General features: G+C 34.6%; 1 long non-coding RNA gene across 3 annotated transcripts in view; it reads right to left on the bottom strand.

Moving 5' to 3' along the window:
• Positions 1 to 201: 201 nt before the first annotated feature.
• Positions 202 to 20,500, bottom strand: part of LOC141523671 (uncharacterized) — a 126,631-nt gene continuing 106,332 nt past the window's right edge. Inside the window, exons 3-5 of one of the 3 annotated variants that reach the window (XR_012478554.1) lie at positions 16,910 to 16,962; positions 6,135 to 7,593; positions 202 to 1,218 (exon numbers count right to left, since the gene is read on the bottom strand). This is a non-coding gene — a long non-coding RNA (uncharacterized LOC141523671). Of the gene's footprint in view, positions 1,219 to 1,279; positions 7,594 to 16,909; positions 16,977 to 20,500 lie in introns of those variants that run through there. The other 2 variants (XR_012478553.1, XR_012478552.1) reach the window with 2 other exon arrangements.

The raw sequence follows: 20,500 nt of genomic DNA, 5'->3' as shown, positions 1-20,500 counted from the left end.
ATGCTGGGCCTAAGGGGTGGTATGGGGGCTCAGGGCCTCTTGGCCCCAGGGCCAGGGATCTGTCTGCTGCGCCACTCAGCTACCCTACAGCAGAGTCAGAGTGAAAGGAGAGAGAAAATATAATACATGGTAGTGGAGAAATACAAAAGGAGGGAGTTGCGATCAGCAATGGCAACGGTGGAAAAATATGGAAGTAATTTTTGTGATGGACTTATCATAAAGAATGTGATCTGGAGTGGCTAGGTGGTTTAGTGGATAAAGCACCGGCCTTGGAGTCAGGAGTACCTGGGTTCAAATCCGGTCTCAGACACTTAATAATTACCTAGCTGTGTGGCCTTGGGCAAGCCACTTAACCCCGTTTGCCTTGAAAAAAAAAAAAAAAGAATGTGATCCACCCGCAAAATAGTTGGTGGTGTTGGAACACAGACTGAAGCACATTTATCATTATCATTATTATCATTATTATCATCATCATCATCATCATTATTATTATTATTATTATTATTATTATTATTATTATTTGGGGAGTGCAGGGCCAATGGGGCTGGGGGCCTGCCTGGGGCCGCATAGCAGGGTGATCGTTGGGTGTCTGAGGTCGGATTCAGACCCGGGTGCTCCTGGCTCAAGGGCTAGTGCTCTGTCCGCCACCTAGCCACCCCTACTATTATTACTATTTTATTTTATTTTAGGTCTTTTTTTTCCTTTTTTTTTTTGGTTTATGCAGGGCAGTGAGGTTGGGGTGGATTGCATGTCACACAGCTAGGTGATTGTTGGGTGTACGGGGCCAGATATGGGCTCAGGTGCTTCTGGCTCCAGGGCTGGTGCTCCGTCCACTGCACCACCTGGCCATACCTCCAATTATTACTATTATTTTTTTATTTTAATTTTAATTTTTTTCTCTCCTCTTTACTTTATTGCTCAAATGAGTCTATATTTTGGGGGGAGGGGTATTTTGTTTATTCTTAAACAAGAATATTTTATTAATGTATATAAAAACATTGTACAAAATGAGGATAAATAAACATTAAATAAATTAAAAAAAAAACTTTAAAGACTTAGGTACAATGACCAATGATCAAACACAATTTCAGGGTATCCATGATGAAACATGCCACCCACCTTGGACAGAGAGATGATGGACTCAAGATGCAAATCAACACATTTTTTGAATATGATTAATGTGGAAATTAATTTGCTTGTCACATAAGGTTTTTTCCCCTAATGGAGAAGAATTGTAGAAGAAAGAAAAAATGAAATTTTGTTAATTAAAAAATAAAAAATTTAAAATATAAAAAATAATAATAAATTCTTCTGGAAACAGACCTAGAATTGGAATTGCTGGTCAAAGAATATGAACAGTTTTGTTGCTCTTTGGGCATAGTTCCAAATTGCTCTCCAGAAAGGTTAGATCCATTCACAACTCCACCAGCAATGCATCAATGTCCCAATCCTCCCACAACCTCTCCAACATTGATTATTTTCCCTTTTTTCTCATCTTAGCCAATCTGATAGGTGTGAGATGATACCTCATTGTTGTTTTAATTTGTATTTCTCTAATTAATAATGATTTGGAGCATTTTTTCATAAGATTATAAATAGCTTTAATTTCTTCATTTGAAAACTGCCTGTTCATAACCTTTGACCATTTAGCAATTGGGGGAATGACTTGTGACCTTATAAATTTGATGCAGTTCTCTATATATTTTAGAAATGAGACCTTTATCAGAATTCCTAGTTGTGAAGATTGTTTCCCAGCTTTCTGCTTTCTTTCTCATTTTGGCAGCATTGATTTTATTAGTGCAAAACCTTTTTAATATAATCAAAATCATTCATTTTGCAGTTTACAATGTGTTCTAATTCTTGTTTGGTCATAAATTTATCCCCTTTCCATAGATCTGATAGATAAAATATTTTTTTGATATAGGGTGTGCAATGTGGGTCTATGCCCACTTTTTTTGCCATACTATTTGTCAGTTTTCCCAACAATTTTTGTCAAATAGTGATCTCTTATTCCCAGAAGCTGATATCTTTAGAACTGTCAAATAATAGATTGTTGTAGTCATTTACTGAGGTTTCTTTTGAACCTATCCTGATCCACTGATCCATTACTCTATTTTTTAATCAATACCAGGCAGTTTTGATAACTGCTGCTTTATAGTATAATTTTTAGATCTGGTAAAGCTAGGCCTCCTTCCTTTACATTTTTTTCATTGGTTCCTTTGCTGTTCTTGCCCTTTTGTTGCTCCCAATGAATTTTGTTACTATTTCTCCTAGCTCAGTAAAGTAGTTATTTGGTAGTTTCATTGATATAGCATTGAATAAGCAATTTAATTTGGGTAGAATTGTCATTTTTATTATATTAGCTCAAGCTAACCATGAGCACTGACATTTTTCCAATTATTTAGATCTGACTTTGGGTGAGAAATGCTTTATAATTGTGTTCATACAGTTTCTGGGCTTGTTTTAGGAGGTAGAGTCCCAAGAATTTGATGTTTTCTATAGTTATTTTAAATGGAATTTCTCTTTCTATCTCTTGCTCTTGGGCTTTATTGTTTATAGAAATTCTGGTGATTTATGTGAATTTATTTTATATCCTGCTACTTTGCTGAATTTGTCAATTGTTTCAAGGAGTTTTTAAGATGATTTTCTTAGGTTCTCTAAGTATACCATCATATCATCTGCAAAGAGTGAAAGTTTTGCTTCCTCATTGCCAATTCTGATTGCTTCAATTTCTTTTTCTTCACTTATTGCTACAGCTATATTGAATAGTAATGGGCATCCTTGTTTCACCCCTAATTTTATTGGAAATGCTCAGAGTTTATTCTCATTACATATAAGATTTGTTGATGGTTTTAGATAGATACAATTTATTATTTTAAGGAAAACTCCACTTATTCCTAAACTTTGTAGTATTTTTATTAGGAATGGATGTTGTATTTTTATCAAAGGCTTTTTCAGCATCTATTGAGATAATCATATGATTTCTGTTGGTTTTGCTATTGATATGTTTAATAATGCTGAATGTTTTCCTAAAACTGAACCATCCCTGCCTACCTGGTATAAATCCTATCTGATCATGGTATATTATCCTGGTAATAACTTGCTGTATTCTCATTGCTAAAATTTTATTTCAGATTTTTGCATTAATATTCATTGGGAAGATTAGTCTACAATTTTCTTTATCTGTTTTGGTTCTTCATGATTTAAGTATCAGCACCATGTTGGTATCATAAAAGGAGTTTGGCAAAACTCCTTTCTCTCCTATGTTTTTTAATAGTTTATATAGATAGGAATTAATTGATCCTTAAATGTTTGGTAGAATTCACTTATAAATTGATCTGGACCTGGAGATTTTTCTTAGGGAGTTTATTGATAGTTTCTTCAATTTCTTTTTCTGAAATGAGGATTAAGTAATTTATTTCCTCTTCTGATAATCTAGGCAGTTTATATTTTTGTAAATATTCATCCATTTCACTCAGGTTATCCAATTCATTGGCATACAGTTCAGCAAAATAGCTCTGAATTATCTCTTTAATTTCCTCTTCATTTGGTTGTTAGTTCATCCTCTTCATTTTTGATTCTGATAATTTAGTTATCTTCTTTCTTTTTTAATCAGGTTAACCAAATATTTGTCTATTTTAATGACTTTTTCATAAAACTAACTCTTAGTTTTATTTATGAGAGTAATGATTTTCTTACTATCAATTTTATTAATCTCTCCTTTGATTTTCAGAATTTCTAATTTCTAATTTGATATTTAAATGAGGATTTTAATTTGTTCTTTTTTCTAGCCTTTTTAGTTGCATACCCAATTCACTGATCTCCTCTTTCTCTATTTAATTCATATAGGCATTTAGAGGTATAAAGCTTCCCCTCAAAACTGCCTTGGCTGCATTCCATACAATTTGATATGATGTCTCATTATTATCATTTTTTTGGATATAATTATTATTTCTGTTATTTGCTGTTTGATCAATCCATTCTTTTTTGGGGTTTTTTTGTTTTTTTGCAAGGCAAATGGGGTTAAGTGGCTTGCCCAAGGCCACACAGCTAGGTAATTATTAAGTGTCTGAGGTTGGATTTGAACTCAGGTACTCCTTTATGTACAGGTTTCTTCCCCTAGCTGTCCCACATCCATCCATTCTTTAAGATAAAGTTATTTAATTTCCAGTTGTTCTTGGTTTATCTTTCCATGACCCTTTATTACATATAATTTTTATTTCATCATGGTCTGAGAAGTGTGAATTTATTATTTCTGCCTTTCTTCATTTGATTATAAGGTTTTTGTGCTCTAGTACATGATCAATTTTGGTATAGGTGCCATATACTGCCAAGAAAAAGGTATATTCTTTTCTATCCCCATTAAGTTTTCTCCAGAGGTCTATCATATCTAAATTTTCTAAGATTTCATTCACCTTCTTAACTTCCTTCTTGTTTATTTTGTTGTTAGCTTTATCTCATTTTGATAGAGGGAGATTGAGGTCTCCCATTATTAAAGTTTTGCTGTCTACCTCTCCTTATAATTCACTCAGCTTTTCCTCTAGGAATCTGAATGTTATATCACTAGGTGCATATGTGTTTAGTAATGATATAGCTTCATTACCAATGGTGCTTTTTAAGAAGATATAGTTACCTTCCTTATTCCTTTTAATGAGATTTGTTTTTGCTTTTACTTTATCTGACATTAGGATCCCTACCCCTGATTATTTGCTCCAACCTTTTACCTTTACCCAGTGTATATCTCTCTGCTTCAAATGTGTTTCTTGTAAACAACATAATGTAAGGACTCTGTTTTTTAATCCCTTCTGCTATCTGCTTCCTTTTTGTGGGACAGTTCATGCCATTTACATTTACAGTTAAGGTTACGAATTCTGCATTTCCTTCCATGCTATCTTTCTCCATTTATATTTTTCTCTTCCCTTTTCTCTTATTCCTCCTCACCAAAATTTTACTACCTTTCCCCTTTGACTTTTCTTTTAAAAATTTAGCTTCCAATTTATTTTCACTTATACCTTCACTTTCCCTTTTATCAGTCTCTTCTTCCCTTATCTATCCCTTTCCCAGTCCCTCCCTTCCCTGTAGATTAGCATAGATTTTTAAACCCAAATGAGAATGTATCTTATTCCCTCTCTGGGCTAAATCTCTTGAATAGAATTTACTCAACATTCACATTCTCCCTTCTTTCCTTCTAAAATAATAAATCTTTGTGACTCTTCCCTTGGTGTTATTTATCCCTCTAGTACTATTAATCAGGTATCACCAATCATAGTTTATTTGATTGCTTGATAAACTCATATTGTTATCAAGGTATCATCACAGATTGTTTGCTGGATTGCTTGATAAACAGCATTATCTCAAATTATATCAGATTATAATTATCATCATTTTTTACCTAACCCTTTTTTCAAGTATCTTTCAAGTACACACAATCCTCCTCATGCACTTAAGTATCATCCAAAGCCATATCATTTCTTGAACTATTTGTGCCTCTTCCCCCAGGTCTATTTTCTCTCACACTTTACCCTCCTCTCACACTTTACCCTCCTTCCCCACTCAGAGTCAGGGTACTTAGCCCCATGTTAAGTAAAGGGAGGCCTATTTTCTCTCACACTTTACCTACCCCCACCACCACACCCAGGATACTTAACCCCTTGATAAATGAAGCCAGGTTAAGTCAAACCCGGATCTAATTCACTGCAAGAATCTTAAAAGGCTCTAAGTACTGAAGGTTCTGAAGGTCTCTCCTGAGAACTTTACAAATGATTATAAGTTATAGGAGGCACTGACTCAGGATCTCATAGTTTATGATGCCCTCATTAGACAAAGTGCTAAGCACATTAGAATTAAAGAGAAAATTAAGTTTAAAGCTAATACCCCTGCTTTTCTTCAGGGTTTTTTGTCTCAAACATAATGATGTCATCTAGGACCTCTTCAATGGAGAGGTGAGACCCAACTATACCCATATCCTTTAAGTCCATTCTCTTCAATTCTATTCAATCCTTTAATTATCCTAAGAGAAGTAAAGTTCTAAAGAATTAGAAGGATTATATCTTTCCTTTTAGGGTTGTATACAATTTGATGGTCTTGACCAACATTTGTTTTGTTTAGTTTTTTCCCTTCCCCTTTTCATGTACCTTTTTTATGCAACTCTTGAGTCATGCATTTGGCAATTGAATTCTCCATTCAGTTCTTATCTTTGTGTCAGGAAATTCTGGAAGACCTCTGTTTCATTGAACATCCATCTCTTTCCCTGACAGTATATGCTGAATTTTGTAGGGTAGTACATTCTGGGTTGTAATCCCAAATCCTTTGTTCTCTGATATATAGTATTCCAGGTCTTATGATTATCCTTTAATGTTGAGGCTGATAGGTCTTGTGTGAGTCTAATTGTATTTCCTTTGTATTTGAATTGTTTTCTTTTTGTTGCTTGCAACAATCTCTCCTTTAATTGAGAGTTTTGGAATTTGGCTGTAACAACCCTTAGAGTTTTTATCCTGGGGTCTCTTTCTGGAAAGGTTCTGTGAATTCTTTCAATGGTTATATTGTTATCTTGTTCTAGTAGATTTGGACAGTTTTCCCTTATAATTTCCTGTATGATGTTTTCCAGGTTCTTTTGTTGGTCCAGGCTTTCTAGTAGTCCTATGATTAGCAGATTGCCTCTCCTGGATCTATTTTCCAGGTCATTCATTTTCTTCAATTTTTGCAACCTTTTTATTTTGTTTGATGGAATCTTGTACTCTTGTAGATTCATTAGTTTCTATTTGTTCAATTCTAGTTTTTAGGGTTTTATTTTCTTCAATTAGCTTTTGTGTTTCCTTTTCCAGTTGGTTATTTTTACTTTTAACAGAGTTAATCTCTTTGGTCAATTTTTCACAATTTTCCTACGTGACTCTCATTTCTTTTTTCCATTTTTCTTTTTCTTCACTTCTTTGGTTTTTAAATTCTTTTTAAAGCTCTTCAATGAGTTTTTGTATTCATGTCCAATTTATATGTTTTGATTACCTCCTCTGTGAGTGATTTTTTCACTGATTTCTTCTTTAGACATAGCACTGTTATTATATTTGTCTGGAAAGAAGCTTTCTATAGTTTTCTTTTAGCTTTTTTGCTCATCTTTGTTGTTTTAGCTCTGCTGCTGGGGTATAGGGACAATAGATCCAAGCTTTTATTTTTTTTTTTTTGCTGGGGCTGGGGTCTGATCCCTGGTTTGTCATTGTTGTCATTGGCCAAGATGTCACCTATGCAGTTCAGACCTTGCCCTTGCAGAGAGTTTTTTCTTCCTTTATGTCCAGGTTCTGACTTAGCAGTGGTTTGTTCTTGACCCAGTCCTGTCTTTTATCCCAGTGTTCCCAGGATTCATACTTTGTTTGGGTTTGGGATCCTCCCTTCTGCCTTGCTCTCTAGCTGCTGGGATCTCTGCTGTTGTTAAGCTGTCGAGATCCGAATTGCACTGTGGCTAAAAGCTGGATTTCACAGTCTCCTGCCTCCTGGGCTTTTCTTCCCCTTTTCCCCCAAAGAGACAGACCTTCACTGAAGATCCTCCATGATGTCTACATATGAAAACTTCTTTGAATCTTCTCTTTCTTTTGGTGGGATCTGTAATTTGAATGTCAGAGTAGAGGCTTCATTTATCTTTAGTAGAGAAAAGCTCTGGGAGCATATTAGCTTCACACTGGACCAATAATGACCAGGACAGATATTAAAGGGAAAATAATATGAAGAACAATAGTTTCATTTTCCAGAGGTCATAATATTCATCTTTTTCCCTCTTGGCTCCACTCCAGAAGCCCCGGGCCCTGTGCTTATTCTCATGTAATAACCTTCTCTTATTATGGCTGTCACCTTTTGCTATGTCACCTATGAATATTTCACTTTGTTCTGATACTGGACATAAAATATCACAAGAATGACCTGAATCAAGCCTAACCCTAGATGCATAACTATGAGGAAGACTCTTTATCTCTCTGGACCTGCATCTATTCTAGATACTTAAATGATTTGCCATTTCCTTTTTCAGCTCATTTTACATATGAGGAGACTGAAGCAAACAGAGTTAAATGACTTGCTTCAAATCATACAGCTAGTAAGTACCCAAGGTCACATTTGAGCTCAGGTCTTCCTGACTCCAGGTTTGGTTGCTCTATCCACTGCACCGCCTAGAGACTAAGCAAGGTTAGATGACTTCCTCATGATCACACAACTCAGCAAGCATAAGGAGGCAGGAGCCACACCCAGGGCCTCCTGATTCCATACCAAACACTTTAGCTATTAAACCATAAAACCTATCTTTCATACCTTTCTCTACATTAGACCTGGACCAATAATGATCAGGACAGATATTAAAGGGAAAAAATATGAAGAACAATACTTTCATTTTCCAGAGGCTATAATATTCATCTTGCTCCCTCTGGGCTGTTCTCTTGCCCAACCTGGATGGATAGAGGTATGAGGAACAGGAATAAGGAGGGGAGCAAGAGTTCAGAAAAATAAAGTCCTAACTCATTAGTTTGGCTTTTCTGGTCTCACTATTTTTCTAATCACATCTCCCACCAATACAGGACTTTAGCTTAATCTGTTCACCATCCCCAGGACAATTCACAATTTTTGGCAAATCATTTAATCTCACTCAGCTTGTTTCCTCATCTATAAAATAAAGAGACTACCAATGGTATTTACTTCAAAGGGTTGTTGTGAGAATTAAATAAGATCATGTATTGTAAAGTGCTTTATAAAACATTATTATTATAATTACCAACTTACTTTTCTCATCTTTTTGATGGGGTCCAGGTAAAAACAATCCTGGGCCATGTCACTATCTTGCTATTATGCTTTTATATCGAGTGTTGAGTGTACTACAGCACAGGTAGATAAAAACAACTGTTTTCATAATCAAATAAAACTATCAAGATGTAAGTTCATACTCTGAAGACTCACAGTAAGCATTCTTGGTAGAACTCCAGAAGGGGACAAGACTACAGGAATGGCCCTGACCTTATCTTGTTCCCACATGTTTTTGATTTTCTCTGCTCAGATTCTTTAATTTTCAAAGCTTTTCATTCCACAATAGCTTGGAGATTATGAGTGCTGAGTATAGCAATAAAATAATAAATGAGTAAAGTCTTTTATTCCATAGTAGCTTGGAAATTATCAATACTCAGATGCAGGACTGAATAAATAAATACTTTTTTAAGATAAGAAAAAGGAAAACATTGCAATATGGGAAGCAAATGAAGAACACCAAAAATTGAACATTAATGGAGGCACTAATTCTTTGAGAAACTCAAATGAAGCAAGAATTGTTGGTGACATGATCAAAGTCTTGAAACAAAGAGAGTATGGAATTGCAGGGATTTATGATGGATGGTGCTTCTGCAATACTAATCTAAAATAATGGAGCAAGTTCCCTCACATGTATTTGTGTTCAAAAGGGGCCAACCAGTTAGCTAAGAGTTAAGGGTGAAAAGAGACAACACATGGATGTACAGCATCCATGAATAATAAAGTTTTCTTGTTATCAGAAAAAAAATTTTGACAGATCAATTTTATTCAGGGCACAATGTGACCACTGCCAATGGTCACAGTTTAGTCTGTGATAATAGTCTGGTTCCAGTCTAGTTTATTGGTTGAGTCTTCCAGAATATTTTAAGATCTATATTTTATTATGGGTATTTGTCATCTGTCAGTCCATGAATGATAGTAAGTATCAGGTGAATAATTCTAGCCACTAGGTCATGTCTTGCTAGGTATTCAGTAGGTGTTAAATTTTTATAGCCTACAATGATATGTACCATTTCTAATGTGTTATTGCATAATCTACATTGATCATTAAGTTCCGCCTCCTTAAGGATAACCCTTCTCTTCTGTACTTTTTGGTGGCAATGACTCAGTCCTGAATTACTATCATAAACTCCTCTATTTCTATAAACAAATCCACATGACCCTGAGTTGACTGAGTTCATGCAAAAGTCACCCATGCAGGGCCTTTTAATTCTATTCATGGACCTTAGCTATTTCATAGACTCATCAGAACATAAACCACTTTTGGTTACATTTAACAAATCCAATGGCTTATAACTGTTCTTATCCCTTACCATTGCTCAATGAAGTAATGTCTGCTTGTTTAAAAAAAAAAATATATATATATATATATGTGTATATATATATATATCTGCAAATTTCTGACTTGTTTATCATGTACTCCAGGAATGTCTATCAATCCTCTTCCTATTTTTTTGTTGAGAAAGTATTAATCTTCCTACAGCTGCTTGAGGGGAATAGACCCTCTGTTTTGTTAAGGTTTGTGAGAATATTTTCCAAATCTGTTATGGTATATTTTATAGCTCCAAAAGTATACATTAAGATTGCTGTCACTTAGGTGTTTTTAAATGTTTTCTTCCCATTCAGCCTTGATTTCAGAATGTCAGTAAATGTATTTAGCTTTAGTGGATAGGATGCTCTGGGCCTGGAGTCAGTAGGATTCCTCTTCTTGCAGTCAAACACTTTCTTAGATGTGTGACCCCAAACAAGTCACTTAACCCTGTTTGCCTCAGTTTCCTGATCTGTAAAATGTGCAAACCATTCCAGAAAATGGAAATTTAGAACCATTGCCAAGAAAACTCCAAATAGTGTCATGAAAGGTCAGACACTATTGAAGAAACACAAACTTCTCTATTAATTTTTTTATTCTATGTGTCTTACTTGACAGAGACTAAGGAATATTTTTAAATGTCACTTTCATTGGTTCAATGTGACCTCTGGATTCAAATCCAAAGCATCTATTTCTCCTTGGGAATATGTTAAGAATTATGCTATTCTCAAAAGTTTACAATCGTGTTATTCTTATTATTATTACTATTTCATAGTATTATAATATTAAGTCATATGGAATAGGACAGTCAGAAGTCAGGGCAACTTGGTTTCAAGTACTGTCTCTATCCTATATTATTTGTGTAGACTTCAGTGAGTCAAGAAATATCCTGGTTCTCAGTTTCCTCTTCTGTAAAATGAAGGGGTTGAACTAGATAGCCCCTCAGCTTCTTTCCAGCTCTACATCTAGGATCCAAGCTATAGAAGAGTTACTTATCTATATCAGTATATGTAATACATCTCTCCCTGAGCTTCCATAGTACATCACCTACACCCCCTGACATCTGGTATCAACTATTCTTGTAAATCTAGTTATCTTTTCATGTATTGTTATTTTTCTTTAATTTTTTTTTTAGATTCTTCAAGGCAATGGGGTTAAGTGGCTTGCCCAAGGCCACACAGCTAGGTAATTATTAAGTGTCTGAGGTCGGATTTGAACCCAGGTACTCCTGACTCCAAGGCTGGTGCTCTATTCACTGCGCCACCTAGCCACCCCATTGTTATTTTATAATCATGTCTGACTCTTAGTCACCCTATTTTAGAGTTTTCTTGGCAGAGATACTGGAATGGTTTTCCAATCCCTTTCCCAGATCATTTTACAGATTAGAAAACTGAGGCAAATAGGATGACATAGCTGGTGTCTGAGGTTAAATTTGAACTCACAGAACTAACTCACAAGTTTGACTTCCTAACTCCAAGTCTGAGGTGCTATCCATAGTACCATCTAGCTGTTTTCTTTGCATGTAAGAGTATTCTTGATAGTATATATTATTATATATTATATAATAAAAGTATATCTATGTAATATTATATAAAGTATGATATCAAGTATAATAAAAGGTGGGGGAAATGTGATTGAACTTTTATCTAAAGCTATTATTGTTGTAATTATTATTATTATTATTATTATTATTATTATTACATAAGAGGATCATCACTTAGGAACTTCCTTATGAATCAAGTCAGCTAAAAAATATATTATATTTTAAATGGTAAATGCTTAGTTCTGATTATTAGGCTGTAATTTTATGATTTAGAAGGGACATTCTTCAAATCTAGGAAGTATCATTATTGTCGTCCTTTTGTCAGAAGAAGAAACTAAGACTCAGGAAGGTGATAGTAGTTCATAGTAACGCAATTAGAACAGGGAGTCAAATCTAAGACCCAAGTATTCTGATTCTAAGTCTTTTTGAAAGGTTCTCCATAGGTTCCAGAGGAAAAAATTAATCTAATTTGAAGTTTCCTACCAGTGTCATAGTATTTTAAGGATTAATAAGATCTCTTGAAAGGGAGAGTTTTCTTTTTCTTATTCATAATTATTCTCAAAGAAATTTTCTTGGTATTTCCTCTTGATCTTTACCCATTAGAAATGAACATTCATCTTTTTCCATTGAAAAATAGATTCAGCTTTGCACTGTATTGGATTGCAGCTTTATCTCCTTTGTGTTGGAATGTAATGTTCCTTTTTTTTTTTTAGGTTTTTGCAAGGCAAATGGGGTTAAGTGGCTTGCCCAAGGCCACACAGCTAGGTAATTATTAAGTGTCTGAGACCGGATTTGAACCCAGGTACTCCTGACTCCAGGGCCGGTGCTTTATCCACTATGCCACCTAGCTGCCCCCTGTTCCGTTTTTTCATTGCTTTCGTGTAACTGTAAAAAATCTTGTGTTATTCAAATTACCTTTCATAGTTTTTCTCCCTGGTCTCTTCAAAATTTGTTATTTGTCATTTCAATCGCTAAATTTAACCACAAAGTGTCTCAGAGTTTGATACTTGGGTCTGTTAGGGTTTGGGATTTTTTCCTCATATTCTATGGATTCTCATGGTCAATGCTTTGCTTCTGTATTTGAAAGGCCTAAATAGTTTTCTCATGTTGTTTTCTGCATTATGATTTTCAGGCTTTTTTAATGTTTTTCTGTAATATAGCCTTAGGTTATCTCTGTGATCTTTTCTTTAAGGCTAATTGTTTTGGCTTATATGTTCTATCAAAACTGAAAGTTATGAAATTATAATGACCAAGTTGATCCTTAATTAAAAGATATAAGAAACTCTTCCCCACCACTCCAACTTCCTTACAGAAGGAGATGGGAAGTAGGAACAACAGTTGTAGAATACCATAAATATCATCTGATCTTTTATTTTTATTTTAAACCATTATGGAACTTCTTGTGGTGGTTTCACAGTTTCTGAAAAATCCACAGGACTATCTCCTCTGGCATTATATATTTGCTTAATGTATTGTGTTTTTCTCTTTGATGTTTTATTCATTCTTCTTTCTGTTTTGGTGATCCTCTGTGTTGGATTATCTGGTTGTATGATAGGCTTTTACCAGTGTTTTATCTCTTAATATTTTTTGGAGTTTCAGTCTTTTCTTTTAATTCTCCTTTACTAATTCTTTGGTCAATCTCTCTATTTATAGATTCTCACCTCTCTCCCCAAAACTAGCCTGTATCAGCCTCCTCATATTGAAAGATAAAGGGATTGCCAGACCTAGTCCTTGCTCTAAGTAACTGTTGATGAGGGAAGGTGGGAATGGGAAGGGAAAAAGGTGAAAAGACTGGGCCCAAATAGTTTTCTAGTCACTATCCCATTAGGATTAATATACTTCTCCCCTTTAGTCCCACTCCTACTGTTCACTCTTTTTTCCTTCATATGGCTGAATAGAGTCAATAATTGTAGGAATTTTTTGGAGAGGGGCAAGGACATATTGAGGCAGAATCACTGCTGAGGTTGATCCCCACCATCTGGCCAGACAATAACAGAAGATTGTGTCTGACTCTTTGTGACCCCATTAGGAGTTTTCCTGACAGAGATTCTTAGCAAAATACTGGAAGTGGTTTGACATTTCCTTCACCAGTTCATTTTACAAATAAGGAGTTTGAGGCAAATAGAGGCAAGTTACTTGCCCAGGGTCACATAACTAGCAAAAATCTGAGGTCAGATTTGAACTCAGGTCTTCCCGACTCCTGATCAGGTGCACTAATCCACTGGGTCACTTAGATGCCCAGTTCTATCATTGGAGATCATGATTCTATGGCTTAACCTCCCCCCAGCCACCCCAGACTTCAGTCTGAAAGTTTGCATGTGCTCACTGAGGTAAATGAAGGATTCTGAGAACTAAAATTCTCTAATTATTTCATAAGAATTTTGCCTTGAGGAGAAGTTATTTGGTCTTCTATTATGCATTATCAGCTGTAACTAATCCATCCCTATATAAAATTTCTTTCTTTTATGACTTGAGGTTAAAGAGGTACAAAAAGTAGACCACTTAGTTAAATTCAGGCCTTCCCAATTGGACAACATGGCTCCATGACACTTCTACCATGATCCCTGTGCCATTGTCCTACTGACAAAGGATAAAAAAGGATGTCTGATGGGGTACCTTATACAGACTTCTTAACAGTCTCCCAAATCATCTCTTTAAAATCAGGGGGAATCTAGAAGACTCTAACCCTGGCCTACATGCTCCACTAAAAAATGGATGTGCTAAGAAAACATTTGTCAAAATTGAGGAAAAGGGGTTAATAAGGTTAGATGGGTTAAATAAACTCCCCTCCACTTCCCCTATATGTGCCCTCTCTTCATTAGTGCCTCTTCTCTGTATCAAAACTAATTTTCATGGTTAATTAGGAAATTTATTTTGTAATATTATACATATTTATAAGGGATTTTGTTTTTCATGCCTTCTTAATGACTCAGGGAGAGACCTGAGAGGGAGAGGATTTGAAACTGTAAATAAAATTGAAATAAAAAAAAACCCATTGTCAGATTCTTCATTTAGCACTAGTTATAAATGAATGATAGCTTAGACAAAGTGTTATCCCTCCAAGGGATTTTATTTTTAACAGAGATAAAAGAAATAAGTGAAAAGAATGAGATTTTAATGCTATCTGATATGGGTGTTGGGAAGTAGAAGGAAAGGAAAAAAGAGACCTGCGAGTTTTCCTCAGACCCTAGAATCATACAAGATAGAAGCAAAGTCTAGAGCTGAATAAAAGAATGCCATTGATCTGGGATACTTCTCCAGGAGTGTGCTAATAAATGTTTAACAATCACCTCTTGGAGAAGTATTCCAGATCAATACCATTCATTTATTCAGCACTAGACTTTGCTCTATTGTGTGAGTTTTTAAGGTCTGAGGAAAAACTCAAAAAATAGGAGTAGGACCCACTTTTAAGTTTAATCTGCATTACCAACATTTTCTCCATAACCTAAGTCTAGTCAATCAATAAAATAATAAATCAAACTCTGAAATGCAGCATTTGGTGATGTCTAAAGTAGAAATGCTAACACTGAAATTTTAATTATCAACTCTCTCAAATAGGTTCAAGATGGTTTGGTTCTCCTATATTCCTCAGAAATATGAAAAGAAGTAGAGTCAAGGTGGCATAATAAAGACAAGGACTTGCCTGAACTCTCTCAGATTTCCCTCCAATCAACATTAAAATAATGCCTCAAAACAAGTTATAGAGTGGCAGAACCAACAAAGGGATGAAACAAATTTTCCAACACAACACAATTTGTCTCACAGGTGAGAGTAGAGTACAGTCCAACCTGAGTCAGAGCAAGACATGCCCCAACTAACCAGAAGTAGACTTTGAGAAAGATTGAAGAAGGTTAGGTTCCAGATCTCTTAGCTCACAGATAGTAAGAGGGTCAGAAAACTGGAAATTACAGGAGAACCTTTACTGTCACTGTATGCAGGACTCTGTTGTACCTGGGTCCCAGTCACAGGGCAAGGAGGAAGATTAGCAGGAGCAAGGTCACAGTTCCAGGGCAAAAAAAGAGAATTTATGTTCACTCTAGAGCATAGGCCCAGAAAACACCTCTCCTTAAGTCATACCATCTTGGAATAATTGAAAACTTACAGATCTCCAAAATTAGCTCTGAATACAGTAGCAGGAAAAACCTGAAATTTGAGACAGCACTCCTTCCACCAAACAGAGTCCAACTTTAACGTAAAGTTAAAAGTCAAGAAAAAGATTGAAAAAATGAGTAAACATCAAAAAAAAAAAGAACCTGCATGGAGAAAGTTACCATAGTGACAGAGAAAATCCCTCCAACTCTCCTCTAAATGCTAGTTGTTCTTTCTTTAAAAAAAAGTTTTACACACATTTATATCACCTCAAATAAATAAAAAAAAAATCCACCATAAAACCTTCATCACAAATATAAATAATTCAACAAAACAAATTCCCACACTGGTCATACCCACAAATTTGTATCTTCTCCACTTTTAATTTAACCACCTTTCTGTTAGGAGGTGAGTAGTAGGTTTCACTTTCAGTTTTCTGGACTCATAGATTATCATTAAATTGATCAGAATTCTAAAATGTTTCAAAATTATTTTTCTTTGTAATATTATTATCAATGAATAAATTGTTCTCTTAGTTATGCTTTGTAAGTTCATAGAGGTCCATCCTCTGGTTGCCTCTGAAACTGTACATTTCATTATTTTTTGTGGCATAATAGTATTCTATTACATTTACAAGCCACAATTTATTTAAGCATTCCTCAATATAAAGATACTGCTTTAGTTTTCAATTTTTAGCTGATATGAAAGGAGCTACTATACACATTTTTTGTATACAAAGATCTTTTTTTCTCTTTGCTTTTTTTTTAGGATTTAGGCTCAGTAGTTGTGTAACTTACATCAAAAAGTATGAACAGTTTGAAACATTATTGGTAACATTCAAGAATGTTAATATTTTATGAGCATTTCTTTTATATCCTGCAATTTTGCTGAATTTATTGTTTTATATTTGGTTGACTAAAGTTTTCAAAGTAAATCATCATATCATTTACAAAAAGTGATAGTTTTGTTTCCTCTTTGCCTATACTTATTACCTCAATTTATTTCTTTTATTTCTACTGCTATCATTTTAATCAATCTTAAACAGAAGTGGTGATAATGAACATACTTGGAAGGGGGGAAATCCTTGCAATGAAAGAAGGCAATATGTTAAGATAATAAAAGAGCCCAGATCTCCTGCAGACATCTCAGTGTGGTAGAAATGTACCTGTCACAAAAGAAATAAGAACACTCACCTGTAGACTTCCCAGTCAGTCCAGGTATCCTCAGAAAGATCTTCACCCCAATCCTGGAAGAAACAAGCTGAAATAGGTAAAAAGTGAAGTATTAGGTAGTTTTTGAGCCCAGAAGTGGGAGGAAGAACTTCTGACTTTTTCCCTTAAATAAAATGTTTGCTCCTGGATTTGGATAAATATTCTTTTTTTTACTATATTAAACAAAGGTCCATTTATTCCTATGCTTTCTAGAATTTTTTTAAATGGTGTTGAATTTTTTCAAAAGCTCTTTAAGTATCTAACTGATAAAATCATATGATTTTATTACTTATGTTATTAACATGTTTTATAATATTTCTAGTTTTCCTTATGTTGAAGAAATCCTGTATCTTGGTTATCAAATCAACCTGGTCATAATTTATTATCTTTCAAATATGTTGTTATTGACTACTTTCTAATATTTTATCTAAAATTATCTCAGTTGTTCATCGAAGATAATAGTCTATACTTTTCTTTTTCTGCTTTATCTTTCCCTGATCTTGATAGCAAGTTCAAGTTATATTATAGAAAGAGACTAGAAAAGTGCCTTTACTAGCATTATTATTATTACTGTTACTACCAATACTACTACTAATAATAATAACTGCTTAAATAATATTGTTCTTTGAGTATTTGACAGATTCATGTACACATCCATCTGGTTTGAAATTTTTTTTAATTTATGGTTCATTCATTGATTTTTCTGTCTTTGGGTTATTTAAATAGTCAATTTTTTCATTAATCTTGGTATTTTATACTTTTTTTTATAAGTGCCCATTCATTTTCTCTGTTATCAGTTTTGTTAACATTTCAGTTGACAAAATAAATTCTGATAATTTATTTTCTCTCCAATTATTGAGTTCTTTTTTCATTTTTATACAAGTAACTTTATATACAACTGTTGATCTATTCTAATAATTTTTCAAAAGATCTCCAAGTTTAATTAATTCATTGGTGTTTTAATTTATGTTTTAATTTTATTCATTTCTTTTTTAATTTTCAGAATTTCTATTTCATAACTTAGAAATTTTTAATTTCTTGTTGAGGTTTTTATAGTTGCTTGTCCAATTCATTTAGTCTCTCTTTCACTGATGAAAGCATTTAAAAATAAAAATTTTCTAAGAGCTTCTTTAGCTAAATCTCATAAATTTTGTTTTATTGTCTCATTTTCTTTGATGAAATTTTTCATAACATTTCTTTAACATATCAAAATCTATATTGCATGGGAGGAATGTAATTATACAGTTGAAAATGAGGTCCATAGGATATCCTTTCCCCATTCATTCCTTCATAATTATAAATTCTTCATCTTATGCACCTCTATTATGTGATAGGAGCAGCTAGATGATGTAATGAATAGTGTGCTGGCCCTGGAATCAGGACTATCTAAGCCCAAATCTAGCCTCAGACACCAGCTATGTGGCCCTGAGCAAGTCACTTAACCCTGTTAGCCTCAGTTCCTCATCTCTAAAACAAGCTAGAGAAAGAAATGATAAACTACTCCAGCATCTTTGCCAAGAAAACCTCAAATGGGGTCATGCAGAATCAACTCAACATCATGTGATAAGCAATTTCCTTCCCTGACTTCCTCCATTCTTTCCCATTTAAGTCCTCCACTTCTTCCAGTTTTGTCTTCTCCAAAGATCAGCAAAATAGAGCATCCATGGGGCTTTTGTCATTTTTGACTTTCTCTATAACTTCTTTAAAATATTAGGATTCCGGGGCAGCTAGGTGGCGCAGTGAATAAAGCAACGGCCTTGGAGTTCAAATCCGGTCTCAGACACTTAATAATTACCTAGCTGTGTGGCCTTGGGCAAGCCACTTAACCCCATTTGCCTTGCAAAAAATAAAATAAAATATTAGGATTCCAAGAAGATTTTTGTTTCTTCTCTCTCTCTCTCTCTCTCTCTCTCTCTCTCTATATATATATATATATATATATATATATATATATATATATATATATATGTATGTATATATATATATATATATATATATATATATATATATACACATACACAATTCTTCCTTACATATTCCTTTCCAACTAATCAAATATATGTATTTTTCTGACTCTCTTGACTCCCTCACTTTCATTTGAAAATATCTACCCAGTTGTGGTCATTTCCTCAGCAATACTTGGAAATTCTTTATTCCATTAAAGGTCCATATATTCACTATAGGATTATTCATCCTGATAGTAATCTTCATCTTTTGCTTTATAGAATATTACCTTTGGAATCTGGAATTCACCTTTGGAATTTTCCAAGCTCTTCTCTTATTTATAGAACAACAGCTAAGTCTTGTGTGCTAATATGTAATTCACTAATGCCTTACTTCTTCTTTTTGGTTGATTATAGTACTATTACCTTGATCTAAAAGCTTTGGTTTGAGGCTAAAACATTAGGGGGAGATATTTTGGTGTTTCTTCCAGGAGGTGACTGGTGGATTTTTTTTCTATTTTTCCTTTGACCTCTGATTCTAAGAATTCTATTAGTTTTCATTTACAATTTCTTGAAATATAATAACTGGCTTTTTTGTCATGATTTTCAGATGATCCAAAAATTCATAAACTTGATATGATTTAATATATTATTCAATATTTCCTCCTCTTTTTTCCAATCTTTTGGGGGTTTTTTTAAAAACAATTCCCCTTGCTATTATTTCTTCCCTTGCTATTCAGTTTTGCAACTCTTATGCATTTCTTCCATGTACTATTATAATCCTCACATACAAGATATTTTTCCTTTAGAATTTTTACTTCAACTTGTTGTAACATCACTATCCTCCTCAGAGCTTATTATTTTATTATCATCTCTTAAACTGTGGTATTTCCTCATGGTATTTGGAGTTTTCCTTGGTTTGCTCATCTCATCAATTTCAATAGGAGTAGAGTTGTACTTGGGTTAAACTCAAGAACTGTAAGGTATGGACAAGTGGCCAAGGTCCCCTCCTTTAAGAAACTTCAGGAGGCATGAAGGCAGCATTCCCCAATAACTCCGCCCCCCAAACCCCCAAAAAAACAAAGGATAGCTCTTGTCAAAATTTAGAGGGGAAGAACCCACAGAAAGACTGAGTGATACATTTTTCCAGTCCAAGATAACTTAGAAGTTCCGCAAAAAAGGTGTGCTTCACCAGGACCTGGGGTTAGAAAAAAAGCCATGACCAGAGCACAGCATAGCACAGCCCAGAGATCACTAACAATAGCTTGAAGGGGCAGTGAGAGAACTCTGCTGCACCTGGGTGAGTGTGGCGTGAGGAGCATCTCCCTTGGGTAGGACTCTGCTGTTTGCCTACATTCAGACCCAGGTTGCAGTTTGGGCTTCCATACTAAGATAGTTGAATCCCACCTTATAGCCTCAGGGCAGAGGGAAGTAAGGGGGCCATCTGCATATTATTGGACTATCTGAAAGCCACAACCAGGAGACTAGCCTAGACTTGATTTTTCAAGAAATAATACAGCAAAATTGCCCTGAGATCCTAGAAGCAGAGAGTAAAATAGAAATCGAGAGAATTCACTGGTCACTCCCTGACCAGTGATCCTGAAAGGGATCCCAAAAGAAAACTTCCAGG

This window comes from Macrotis lagotis, chromosome 5, assembly GCF_037893015.1.
Source record: "Macrotis lagotis isolate mMagLag1 chromosome 5, bilby.v1.9.chrom.fasta, whole genome shotgun sequence".
Lineage (NCBI taxonomy): Eukaryota > Metazoa > Chordata > Mammalia > Peramelemorphia > Peramelidae > Macrotis > Macrotis lagotis.
This window is presented reverse-complemented; position numbering and strand designations above follow the sequence as displayed.